General features: G+C 26.8%; 1 protein-coding gene across 2 annotated transcripts in view; it reads left to right on the top strand.

The window, feature by feature from the left end:
- Positions 1–12,613: 12,613 nt before the first annotated feature.
- The window catches only part of LOC114125871 (AF4/FMR2 family member lilli-like), a 64,758-nt gene continuing 61,924 nt past the window's right edge, over positions 12,614–15,447 (top strand). For both annotated transcript variants that reach the window (XM_027989663.2, XM_027989664.2), the window contains exon 1: positions 12,614–13,214. The gene's annotated coding sequence lies outside the window, so the exon portion shown is untranslated. The remainder of the gene's footprint in view (positions 13,215–15,447) is intronic.

Raw genomic sequence — 15,447 nt, 5'->3', positions numbered from 1 at the left:
TTCTAGAAAGAAAATATTCCTGTAAATTTAAATTTTTAGACCATAATTTAAAAAACAATTTGATTAATTATTTTTTTAAGAAAAAAATATTGTAGGTCTATTTTCACCAACAAAGCTTACTCATCTCTGCTTCAGGCTACATTGAAGTTTAATAATTAATATTTATTCGACATAAAGGTTACTGTAGTTATTTTTTTTTTATTTCTAACATTTTTTTTTTTACATAGTATTCATTAAGTTTTACAACATTCTATATTGTTTTAATAACAATTTTTGTAAAAATAAGAATTTTTGAAACTCTAAAATCCGCATAAAAAGTTAACTAAAAATAAGACACTGTATTTACCACCTATACATACAGTTTTTTTTTTATTCACAAGAAATATTATACCTGTATAAATATGAATATATTTTATTTTGGTTTTAAATTAATTATGCAAAAATGTACGTATGTTTAAATATAATAAAGAAACTCTGATATATTTTATGATAGGTACACTAAAGTTGAATAATGCTTTTTTTAATTGGATAATAATAATACATTGGGATTAAGTATTGTTATTATTATAAAATATATAAATATACTTTTTGAATAATATTATATAGTTTATGCTCAATACATTTATATTTACATTTAAAATTGGTAAATTATGTCGCGGATACTCGGATGTGATTAATAAAAATAATATACATTTTAGAATAATACTCTGATGTTGATTTAAATAAATAAGTACTTAATATTTAATCTCGTTTAATTAAATTAGCTTACAATGTACTATAATTTTAAAGTTTAAAAAGAACGATCACCCTTGAAAATTGAAATATCTATAAAAGTTTGACTGGATTAAATATTAAACATTGTATAATGAAATATTGTTTACAAAAGTTCTGTAAGTAAAGTAAAAAAAAAATCATTTAAAAATAATTCATGGTTTTATAATAAAACATTTACACATTAAAGTTTCTCGTTCAATATCAACATGTTTCATAAATGGATAATTGTACGTGAAAATCATAAAATAAAGTTAATCAAAGAATTCAATTGAATATAATATGGCTACGTAAAGGAAATATTAGTATATCGTACGACAAAAAAACTGGTAAAATGATGTTTTTTTTATCAATTTAAACGATAAAACTTTTGTTTTATTGTTATATCAGTATTGTTAAAAAGATAATAATTTATTCGAGAATATTTATGAATATTTATTGAACAATACAATTTATTTAAGTGACTTAAAATTATCGGGACGTAGGGTTGTTGAGATTATATTTTTGTTGTTTCTAAAAAAAATATTATAATTTATACTTAGATTAATACATACTTTTTAAATGGAATTAAGTAATAAAAAATTGAGAATATATCAATCAAACAAAATACAACACTACTTTACTTACTTTACTTTATACACTACTTTGTGACATGACAGGAAATTTATTTTTCTGAAAAGTTAACACTGTATTTTCTTATAAATTACAGCACAATTTCTATAATCTCTAGTAGCCATTACTTTCAATCCTAGATTCGATTTCTATGTGATTTTTATATTGTTTTAGGAAACTGTCAATTGATAAATAATTGTACGCTTTTCATTCACTGCGGTCTCTAGCGTCAAAATTGCACGTGACACGACCACAAGTCATAACTATAATATAGTTCAAGTTTCTCTGCGAGACGTTTAATTCACGCATACATGATACGAATAGTATTTAATATTTATGCATAATAAACACAATAAATAGTCCACAATTAACTTTCGTCTGTATAAAATTAATTTAGATTTTTAAAACTTTCGAGTGAAAATTTGAGTTCATTTTTACATGGTCTAAAGTTAATATTATTATACTATAGTTTATAGACTACTATAAAGTATATATTTCATATATATACTCGTAAGATGCACAATAATAAATTACCTAATAATAATGTTCTTATAATATTATTAATTAATACGATATTATATTTTGAAATATCGTATTAATCATGATCCCTGTGGAATTCGTCACATTACTGATTCTAATGTTTTATAAAACAACGATAGTTAATTGAGTGTTTTAAATACTTAGGCAAACTTTTCAATACGACATAATTATTATCGTCCTTGGAATCGTGTTAAGCTGCAATTCCTTTATCGCCATAATGCACATCATCATACTTATGTGGTGCTGTTACACTAGTGCTAATTAAAATAACGTGTAATGTGACCTTTAAGTACGATGTATACGAATGAAAGCAGTACTTTTCATTAGGAAAAATAAATATAAGTTATAATATGCGTATTAAAATTATAATATTGAATGAACCATCTCAAGACTTTTCGATGCTGTTCGCGGACTCCTTATATGTATTTAGGTCAACGAGCATGTCACGGCACATTTAACATTTTACATTGACAAAACCAAACGCTTGTCATTTTCTTGCACGCGCGACAACATAAGCAATATAGTAGCAAATAAAAAATTTTAAATCTAAGGCATTTAAGGTGTGCCCATTGAGGTTTATTTGTATTTTTTACATTGGCGGGTCGTTGGAAAACAACTCTAACGATTATGATCTATTAGACATTTATGTTTTAAGATAATACATGGAAATATTTTTTAAGGAACTGCTTTGTAATAGGTACGAGTGACTTTTTTTCTATGACTATATTATAATAGTATCATATTAATGTACAACAAAAAATGTTATCAATTATCAATAAGCAAGGTAATAAATGATTCACGTGTGTTCTTTGTATGTACCTACTTATACCTACATACCATTGTTTTATTCTGTGTAGTGTGTACAATGTACATATTAATAACAATAATAATTTATTAAAATAATAAATGGTTATCGTATAAAAAAAAAAATGTTTATTTTCATTATTATTCACAGCAATATAGGTTATTCTATTACATTAGTTAGAGTAAGATACGACAAATTACAATATTGAAATCATTATTTCAGTTATTTTATGATTTGAAACTATCATAACTGGTTTTATGCAAATATCCCCATTTATTTTCGTTCTTCCCGATTACTTTCAAAAATACTGGAAAATTTCTTTTTTTCGTCACTCAAAATACAATCTAAATCTAATTTTTCACCTCCCTCAGAGTTAGATTTTAGTTATGAGTTTTTTTAGAAAGAAAAACACATTTACAACTCCGATCAGAATCTAATATTTAAATATATTTATACTATGTAAAAAAGAAGAAAATTCGAAAAGAGTATCATAATATCAGACATATGGTATGTCTTTATTGTATATCATTAGTGTCTACTTGCAGGATCTTGACATAAAAATGTAAACATGTATAGAGAAGATGATAGAATGTCGGTAAGGATTATTATTGTGTTGTGGGTTACTTAATAGGTACGTATTGCAAACGAAAACATTACATTTAGACTATATTCATTGAGATGAATATATTTTTTTTAAGTTTTCGTAGTTATATAAACATCTAAGTAGAACATTTTTCTGGTAAATATTTTTTAATGGTAAATTCCTCCTATTGTTCCTGTGATTTTTGATTTAGTGGTCTGAATATTCAATCCCTAAGCTTCTGAAATTAAGGGGTTGGTGCCAGATTTTCAAATTTTCAGCAATTCTAAAAAATTTGAAAATTAAATTTTGTATTTTAGTTACCACTTTAATTATAATACTTTTCTACTAATTTACTACCCAATTCCTATTTAAGAGAGGTTGTTAGGATGTATTATATCGAAAAAATAACTTCACGGGAATAATTCTCAGGACTTGTATAGAATTGTCGGATTTTGGTAACTATATTTTTATTTGAAAGAAGAAGACTTCTCACAGGTTACACCAAACTCCGATTTTTATTTTATTCAAAATAATAGTAAAATATAATTTATACAAAATTGCTTAAAATTTTATTATTTTTTAAGACAGATTATAAAGTTTGAGATTAAAATATTGGAAAACGGAGATCGATACGGCCTGTAGAATATTACCCTCTATTAGTTAAAAAAAAAGAATTATCAAACTTGGTTGATTCTACAGAACAGGATCCCTATTCCTTTAGAGCGTATTTTTGTGTACAAAATCGCATTGGCATCCGGTGATCAGCCTATGTTTGAAAGATGAATGCATTTAGTGGTTATTTACGATGTATGTAAGATATTTCGTGTATAATAAATTCATAAAATATAAATAAATTTACCAAGAATTACATTAATATGCTACAAAATATAATTTCAAGTACTTTATTTTTGATTGGATTTTTTATAGTAATTATTATGCAATATTGTTGTTCTGAAAAGATAATAAAATAAAATAATTTGAATTCTAAAGGAGTAAAGTAAACAAAGTCTATTTTTATAAAATTTTTTGATTGAATTAAGTTTAAGGATTATCTAAAAGATGTATTTTTATCAATAAACAGTTTTCTACATTTATTATTCATTCACTACTTTTTTTCCAAATAAAGAAATTGAAAATATTAATATTTACATAAATATTTATTGTCCATCACGATTATTCATTTACATATTGGAATAAAAATATATAATATTCTATAAAAGATAATAACACGACTCTCTCAAATAATCTATACTCTATAGTCTATAGCTTTAAAACAAATGTTTTAGGTGATTTTGAAAAAAATAAGATAAATTCTTTATTGAACTTCTTATTCATTAATTACGTATATTATAAATATTATAAATTACTAAATTTATTTATTTATCTTGATATGAATTATGAATAGATCAATTAAAATAATTACTAATAAGTATTTAATAATATCAATAATATCAATATATTATACATTATAAAATATTACAATAAAGCATTAAATAAATGAAAATTTACAAACATTTTAAAGTTGAAAATCATAAGATACTCGATTTAAATAACTAATTCATGAATATGTTATAGAAGATTCTCCATTAAAAAATAATACTTAATAATAGTAACAACTTAATAATCTAACGCCTAAGATGTAACTGTAAAAGATAATAAAAATAAAAAGGTTGAAAGAATAATTATTTAATATTTATAGTACTCTTGATCTTTAATTTTCCCATAGAAATTACAATCATCTCTTAATACATAAAATAATAAATAAATATATATATATTAATTAATAGTATTTGGAATAAAAAATTCTATAGTTTTCTAAGTTTTTTTATATCTTTAAAATTCATTCGTTTAAGATATAAATATAAATACCTTCTCTGATTTATACAATAAACTTAAACCTCAATATATTATGACCCATTGTTTTACCAAATTATAATATTTTTTATAAATTATTACAGAAAAAATAATTATTTTTGTTATCAATGTTTTTCTTGTGTCAATATAGGCAAGATATATATTAAGTAAAGGTTAATGTTCTAATAAAATGTATTTAATATTATAACATTCTTTAGTATACTTTGCTTATTTATCTTTATAAAAAAAACCACCTAAGATAGTTACTATACTTATATGTACAGTTTTACAGTTACACAGGATTTTCACGGTCGTTATGTCATAAGGAAGATAATTAAATCTCATTTCATACTTTGATGTACAAAATCATATATTTATAACAAAGGTATATTTTCACGAGTTCATTTTAAAATAATCGGTTTTCATTTGATTTGTTATCAATGAATAATTATTATTTTTATACACTGTATAGTGAAACTGACAATAAATTGTTTTATCATTTTTTGATTTACACTTTAATGAAAATTATTAGGAGCATTTAAAATATGAATTATTGATCTATTAATTTAATTTATTAAACTAAAATGATAAATAAAATAAATTGTTAAATTGAAATAATAAAGTAAAAAGCAATCAATAGGTTACAGTGATTACAGTATAAGACATGTACTATGATAGAATGATACATAGTTTAACGTCTAAGACATCAATTACTTAATTGCTTAAGATTATAAGTAAGAAATAAACCTATAAGTTACTGTTAACCTTGTAAAAGTAATTAAGTTGTTCGTTGTTAATTATCAAAATACAAAAACTTAATATTAGGCGATGATTTTAGTTCCTGTGTTCTTTAGGACTAAATATTATATATCATAGTCGTTACCCATTATAAATTATATAAGGTATATAGATCTATTAGAACTATGTTAAAGGTTAATAGTTAATATTCTTGAAAATATTTACTGACACTGAGTGACACTATACTACGTTAACCATATCGTGTCGTACAATATTATAAACAATTATTTATATTTACCAGTGTTTATAATATAAACATAACGATATTACAATATTAACATTTTGATTAAAAAAAGGACCACAATGAACACAGCTCATAGATTACAATACAATCCACTACCCAAATAGCTGTTATAAATGGAATATAGAGATTCTTTATGTCTAATAGGGAATCGGTGGATTTTGTGAACAGCTCTTTAAATTATTTACAAAATAATAGTTTAAAAATAGAGAAATTATGTAAAATACTATAATATTGGATATGAAAAACAATGTCTGTCACATAATATTATTATATGAATAGGGACCTTTTATTAAATTGTCAATCATTTTAACCTGTATGATAGATTTTTTAACGAAAAAAAAACTAAACTAAATTGAAAATGTCGAATGTCTATAAATAGCTCAAAAAGATATTTTGAAAATTATTCTGTGTATATAAAATGCTAATAATTTCAAGTATCTACGGTTATTTGTTTTAAAATTACAACAATTAATTAAAAAAATCGTTTTTATTGATTTTTTTTATATTTTCCGTAAAAATTCATGTTTTCTCAATTATTAAGAAATGTACTGCTAATATTAACTTTTAATTTTTGAAAATAATAATAAGATTTATTTTTCAAGAAGTTTAAGTTTTAAGATTTTTTACTGATCATGTAACGTAATGACATGAAAGTCTCAAAAAAAAAAAACCAAATGTTACACATAATTGTAAAATTAATACATTTCTTACTCAACTCAAAATTCTTAATAATTACAATATTATTAACTTCAGTGATTAATAATACTTATAAGTTATTAATTCTCTACATAATATTAAAAAAATTAACACATTTTCTATATGAATGTATTATTTACTTAATTATGAAGTATAAATAATAAATTTTTTATTTTATTGAGTATATACAGCAGCCTATATATGTAAATACATTATATACATAATATAGTGAGTAATCCTATATTATGTATTAATTTCTGTACAAATTACACATATTTTTTACTTGAGTATAAGTTTGCATAAGTATTTTTACAAATATGTTCGTACTAGTATATATTTAAATAAATACGCAGTACGCACAGCTGTAGAAAATTAAAATTAATTGTACATACATAGATAAATATATATTTATAATTTAATCATTACAGTTACTGACAATTAACAAAAATATAATATTGTAGATGTTGTAGACTTATTTATAAAATTTATAAAATCTATATTATTTACTAGCGACTATAAATAAATGTAGAAAAAATGAATAAACGTCAGCAGGTACTTCAGTACAGATTTTAAAAGTTAGATTAATCATTTGAATATTTGAATACTATCGAATTATATAAATTTTAATAATAATAATATTTTTTTCTATAATGAAACTCTACCTGATTTATCAAATAAAATATATAAAAATAATAACTGCAAATAATAACAAAGATAAATTCGCAAAATACCATTTTAAGAATTCACACGATCAATATAATATTATTATTTATGAGTTTTTTTTTTAAAATAAACATAAGGAGCTTGATAGGACGTTATGGCGGTTTGGGTGAATTATCTTTTTACTCGCATAATAAAAGTAATGTGTTGGAGCGTGTACGATATAATAAAAAAGATAAAAGATACAATTGTAAAGATTAAGATAAAAATATTAAGTACATAAAATCTATAGGGAATTTTATATTATCTAAAGTATGATACAATCTTATATACAGGTCAAGCAACAAGTAAAACTATATCATATTTTCAAATATTAGTTTTGCTCAAACATTGGAAACGTTAACTTGTATTGGTATGTGAATGTACATATACCAAATAAGAATCTTAAAATTGAAAACATTTTTAATACAGAACAAAATAAAGGATGCATTTCAATTGAAAATTATATTTTTAGTAATTCTACGGCCACCTGAAAAACCTATCTTTTCCGATCTGTTGTACCTACAGAAAATGTACTGATAGTGTTTAATGCAAATCACCATCAATAAAATATTATATTTATCAAATAATAATATACATAATCGAGAACCATTTAAAAATCATAATTTAACTTTTCAGTGTGATAGAACTGCTATCAAAACGAAAACAGAAGAAGACTTGCAAGCAAGACCAAATAATATAATACTTGTATGTAAGGATATTCAAACTAATCCCGTTTTTAAGGAGCGGTATAGTTCATAATAACATTAAATTATTGAGAGAGTTAGTATCCGATGATACTGAAAAAAGTTTGTCCAAACACATTATCATGTTTTAAAATCACTCGCACAAATTAAATTAACCTAGTGCATTAAGAGAGAAATATTTAAATGTCTAATTTATTTATCTAATTAAGGCTTAAGTATTAAGTGATTAGTATGAATTTGCATGGCTGTCGATGAGGTCTTTTAAATTGTTTTATCAATTTAGAAATACTAAGAAAAGTAATTGCACATATTGAAATGTTTTATTAATCTTTTAATTCTAATTTTTTTGTATTTTTTTAAATATAACGAAACAATTGGCACCATTTATTTCGTTAGTAGTTTGTTTGAAATACATTCTTTTGTTGACTATAGGTGTTTGTATCGTCTCAACAATAAAAATAAAATTATTAAATAGTGAGAAATGGTTTTTCAAAAAAAAAAAAAACCTCAAGCCTATTTTGTTTACTTAAACGCGTTCGATTTCGTTGGAAGTAGGTACAAAATAAAAAAATAATGTGGCATTGTAAACCAATCAGTTGACGATGATTCATCATTTCACCATTGATAAAAACCTAATTCGATCTCTACTAAAAATTTGTCATTATCTCTAGTCATTATACTAATATAGTAATATATAGCTAGGTACCTTTTATAATACATGTTACAGGGGAGCATACTATACCTTTAAAATAATTTAACAATACAGTCGATGTATACTGTTGTTGGCTCAGAGTCCGTAGAACGATAACATATTATACTTATAATTTTTGTCATCGGTGATGTGTATACATTTATTTCGACGTTATTGATAGACAGTAGTATATTTGTCTTAGCTTCGTGACTAGTGTTTATTACGATATTTTTTCATCGTAATAGACGCACTATCGCTGTTGGCGGGAAATTACTTTACCAGCTACACCAATCTACCTAACTATACCACTGGTCCGTGTCATTCAAATACACGACCGATGGTGCAATTAACAATTTGGTGCAGGATATATGGATTTTTTTACGCACAGAGTCTATACCTATTAAAGTTTATTATCCCCTTCAAGGTGTAATATTCTCCAGTGAATAATGTTCTGTAGCTGGTGACTAATGTGCGTCTTACTTTGATGCGTAGCCCTAAATATAATCTTGGCAGTACACGACGGTCGACGATCTGTATTGTATATTATTATATATAGCTATATTAGCTACTGTAGTCTGTAGTATTCGAGAATGGGTTACCTTTTCGGCTAACCACAAAATAATATGATATTAACTGTCACAGTGTTTCTGAAAATATACATTTTAGTCATAGATAACATAAAAGAATAATATATAATATTATAGTATTATATTCCATAATAAAGTAATATGGAAATTATGATGTTAATAATTATAATAATAAGGTACTATTAATTAATAATGACGAATGTTGATACAGCGTAATAGTATTGCCGCTGTAGTATCTAACGCAACTCTCATGACTGGGGTATTTTGACCCCCTTTCCCTCCCCACGGATTTTTGCGGTACTAGATATTTCCCCCCTGGATTGAGAAATTTTCCCCCTGAATCAATATATATATATATATATATTTACACATAATAATAGGTTGGTGAATAGGTTAGGAGAATAAAAAATATTAGTTATATTTTTTTGATTTATATTGTTTAATTTTGTATTTTAATATCAATACCTACTCAATAGTATATTTATTCGCATTTGTAATAATTTGCATAATGTTTAATATTTGTTACATAAATAGTGTTATTATAACGAATTAGGTATTGAATTATCTTTTTATATTAATTTAATATAATTAGTGTTATAAAATAAACATATATTACCTATTCATATTTATTTATTTGCATTGGATATTATTATTTAATATAATTTTATACTTTTAATTTTTTTGTTCGGAAGGAAATTTTTGCTGTGGAGGGGAAACGTCCAATGAATCGTGGTGGAAAATTTTTGGGGGGGAGCGTTCTAAATTCCTCTTGATTTCCCCACAACCATGAACGTTAACGCATTCCAAAAATTCGGCGAAGTTTTGAACTCACAGTAAAAACTCGTTTGAAACGACCGGTGTATAAATAAAATTAGGTCTACATGCTAACACCGTCACATTACGATTTATGACAAGTACTACTGAGAGGATAACCGCCATTTTACAGTGAAACAAACCATTTTTTCATCTTCGTTGTTCGTTCGCGTGTGCGTATAACATAAAGTGGTATGTAAATTATACACAATAAGTGTAAGGGTAGTGTGACGACATTGCGTCTGCGGCTTGCGAATTTTAATTTTGTAACCAACTGTTTTCGCCATTCACGACAATTACTTCAATCGTGACTTTTGGGGTTACACGCGCGAACCGTTAGTTTGCCTTACCTAATATAACCTAGTCTCGAATGGTGACCTCCGGTGACTGTCCCTCTTCGCGTATGTGATATATTCTCCATCATGTCAATGGTCAATCTTAATTTTTAGAAAAACTGAGATCGTCGCAACCGACCGTTTTATTCCCGTCTGTCACTCCTATTCTGGTTTCAGCAACATTTCTAAATTGAATCATTTTCCAGAGACGTCTGTAAGTACCTCCTATTATTTAGTTGGGTGCAGCGTGTCTACAGGGCCAAATATTTTAGAGCCGTCATTACTATTGTTTCCTGAACGTAAACGCCAGCCAGTCGTGTCAAGGTAAGAACGGTAAGATGCACATCAGTCACCTGAGTATATTAGGTATCACAGAATAATATTGATTTTTCTTAATATTTAATTATTATTTTTATAGTTCGATATAAATCATATTAGCATCAATCACATAATAATGTATTTCCATCAAAGACATTATGAATGAACTATTATTATAGTAAGTTGAACATAGTACAAATTAAAATAATATAGTAATATTTAATAATATTTATTATAACACAGATAAATATATTATTTTATTAATTTTATGAACTTAATCGTTTTTCTGCAGTTATCAGTTATTTCATTATAAACAAATTTGCAATATCGGTATTGCTTCATATATATCAAATATCAGCATATTATAATATATTAGATAACAGATATAGTAGTAACTTCTAACAAAATAAATGGGTACTAATAATTTTAATATTAATATTTTACAATAGTTACACAACAGGATATTGTTTGTATACGTATTTTTAATGATAATAATTTTCGAAGTAGTTTTACGCACTTAATAAATTTAACTCGTAATGAAATTACCATTCCAAATACTTAAGATAAATTTTATTCGAGACTAATATGTACTTATTTTTATTGAAAAATGTTTATACTTTTGTTCCGTACAGAAATTTTACGGTTCACGTAATGACAAAAATAAAGTATAGCAAGCTTCGTTAAGTTTCCGCTAGCGTGCTACTTGATGTATTCCCCGTTGCACGGAAAAACATTGAACCGTTAAAAACATACGTAATACAAGGACCCGTAAAAACATATTATCTATGATTCAATGTTGTTCTGTGCAGCAGAAAAAATATCAAATAGCACGCTACGCTTCCGTTAATTTTTGATAGACGAGCTAAATTATTTTAAAATTTATATTAGCAGTATTATGAAGCGCAAGAGTAAATAATAAACATATTTGGGCAAGCCAGCGTAGGGTGGAATTCGGCTGGATAATAAATAAAAATGGCGAGTCATCATTTACCCTACGAATTTGTGTACAAATGCATTTAGTTCATAACCACGGTTTCCGCACAAAGATTGTGCATAAATAACCATTTATTAGGGGAGGTTCTATATATGCAGTATACCGCGGTTACATAAATATACTATATCCTTGCCGGACGCACTATAACTTCGCCAAGATAGAGTACCGCGAATTTTAAATTCGTTATTGAACGATTCGTCGTATCTCGGATTCGTTTGACGGTCGCAACGTCCGACGGACAACGTGCTCGTAGTTCCGTCGACGATGGACCGGCAAAAAAAAAAAAAAAAAACAAGCAAACGCGTACAAATCCGACTAACGAGAGGAGGGAGGTGAAGCTCTAATATACCCAATAACATAATAACAATAACAAATAATAGGCATAACAATAATAATAACATTTCACTAAATGGTAGGTATACCATAATAATAAAATATATATAATATAATGTACGTGCACGGAGCGATCGCGATCGACGTCGCGTGACTCCCACCACTGCGGCGGCAGGTACTTTCTTTCTAATCAGCTGACCTTCCGGCCAAAACGTTCGCTCGCCGGCGCACACACGCACTCAGACGACAGTCAGTGCGCACAACGATACGTATCGCGACCGTCTGGTTCGAACACGCGCGCGCACGCACGCACTGCCCATATATCGTTTATATTGTGTGTGATATAATATTATAATAAATCGTAATTAGAATATTTTGTCCCTCGCACAGGGCTTGTCGACCGAGAGAATTTTTCGCGTTCAGTGTCTATCGTTCGTTTAGTCTTTTTGGTCGCGTGTCCACGCGGGTTATAGATTCGAATTTCAAACGTGCCCGTCGCGTAGTACCCATACAGTTTTCCGAACGTCACTTGCGTCGTCGTACAGACTATTCGCGGCGAGATAATTATAATTTACGCCGAACGACAATATTTTTAACTTGTCCGTTGCGAAAAAGTTCAACCGGTTTTTATCGATTTTCCACCCCTCCGATGGTGGTCGGTCGGCAGTGCGAATAATATCGTCGACTGTTCGCAGCGATCGTTATTTACCTATACGTCCATCCGTGTTGCCGTTGTTTCCAATACCCGTTCGGTGCACTTACCTGTCGACGTTTTGGATAATACCACATCTGTACTCGGCGCGCGGGACGAGCTATAAACCCCGTCGAAGAAACGTGAGTTATATTCAATATTATTCCTTATTTCATAACACTGCTACCGCCATTATATACCGATATAGGGTGTATTAATATATTATTATTGTGTTAATGATAAGTATGTATAATAAATGGTAGCACGTCATATTATCATGTCGTTATATAACAATATTATTTATCGTACATAGGTGGTTAACCTATTGGTGTTATTATTATTACGGTAAACACTCGGAATATTATATTGTATCTCCGAGCACCTCAATTAAACTTATTTCAATTCAGCGGCCGGCGACTTTTTCACTGGCATGTAGGAGGTAAAATCTAGGGAAGATAAAATTGTATTTAAAATAATCAGTAGGCTTGACAATAATATTATTAAATGCGATAATTAATGTCCGTTGTGACCGAGAAGTATTTTTTACCTTTCAGTCGATTAGGTACGATTTTCATTCATACGATATATTTTGTCACTACCTAGTTATACTATTATTTAATCACGTGTTTCGTTTTGGCGGGTTTTATTGTCAATTCATCGTCTACAAACAGGAAATATCATTTTGCTGGTTTTGATATTATATTATATAGGAAACAGAACATCAACATGTTTTAAGGTCGTATGACAGAGTAAGTTAAAAGCTTCTGCTGGCGACGTGATTTTTTGAAACTGGTTTTATGTTCGATTGCAGTACTTATTAACTATATATTTCGAAAAACGTTCTGCGAAAGACGTAATAATTATTTTGTAAGGCCGATTTAATTGGGAAACGCGATTTGTATGAAAAACTGTACCGGTGCAAGTGTACGCCATTCAGTGTTGTATATTATAGATTAACCTGCCAGTTATACACTTCTCTTTTTGTTTCAACACATGTAAACGACCATAATACAACACTATACGAGACACTGCTGCACGCATCGCAGGACACGTTTAAAATAATATTGTCTACGACGACAATATAATATACTAAGCGAAAAGTAACTAGTCATTGTTCCGATTTTACGTTTGGTTTTTAATGAATTATTAATAACGTCAAATCGATCGTGCGACATAATGGTTTGTAGGGCGATTTTTTTTAACCTTCGGAGACCTTTATAATTATTACCATCCAAATATTCAAGTATATATGAATTATAATGTAGGTACCTATAGTGTGATAACAATATTATAACGTTATTTTCTTCTACCAAATGACCATTAAACCTATACGCATTTTTATAACTTAATGTATATAATTGTTTCAACTATACTTGAATTTATATATTATAGTCCAGTATGGATGACTTAATTCTACAACCCATCATTATACGTCATTTAGAAATAAATCTCGTTAAAAAATTATAAGTTATAACATTTCTATGTAATATTATAGACTGTTGAAGCCTATAAATAAGCAAAAACAAAGTTAGTCGATAAGGCAGTTAGAATTTTTTTATGCTGATTATCTTGATACTTTTTAGAATAGAAAATGTTCCATTGTGTTTTAATACCTATAAAGTATAAATATATTTACTTATTTACCTATTTACTCAGTATTTTCGATTACTATAAACTTACTCAATTATGTTGTTTTAATTAATTTATACCAAGAAAATATACTAATATACTTATAGGTAGAAGTATATCACCATAAAATATTAATAAAAAATAAATAGCTAAAGAAATAAAACTGTCCCCACGTGTTATGTATTTCTAAACTAAAAATATAAATTCTGATGTATCTGAAGTCAAGGTTCCACCTGTCTATGAAATGAACTGACCGTGGAGACCTTCATTTAAATTTGGGATTGCACCCGAACTGCTGTTTATTTCGATTATTTTATATGTACATTATACAGTTCTTACTGAAAAACAAATCTATGATGAATATTTCAAACGAATTAAAATTATTATAGTTTAAACGAAAAAATACACATTTTATTATATTATGAAGTATATGGACATTGTCCAACATTTTGTTTAAATCCAAGGCCTAATCTATTGAATGAGTAAAATGATTTAATCATTGATTTTGTTTCAATTTTAAGTACAAATGGATAATAGATAAGAATTAGTGTGCATTTTGTAAATTATAAATACCATAATTTTTAATTATTATAGTATTTAAAAGTAAATACTATTATACTAGTGAAATTCATTTAAATAATAATGTCTTTTTTCTTTTTATAAATTCAACAAATTTCCACTTTTAAGTTCCATACCAAATTTCTATTTATATGGAACAATCATAAATTTACCTTAAGAAGTAGGTAT

Source organism: Aphis gossypii, chromosome 2 (genome assembly GCF_020184175.1).
Source record: "Aphis gossypii isolate Hap1 chromosome 2, ASM2018417v2, whole genome shotgun sequence".
NCBI lineage: Eukaryota > Metazoa > Arthropoda > Insecta > Hemiptera > Aphididae > Aphis > Aphis gossypii.
This window is presented reverse-complemented; position numbering and strand designations above follow the sequence as displayed.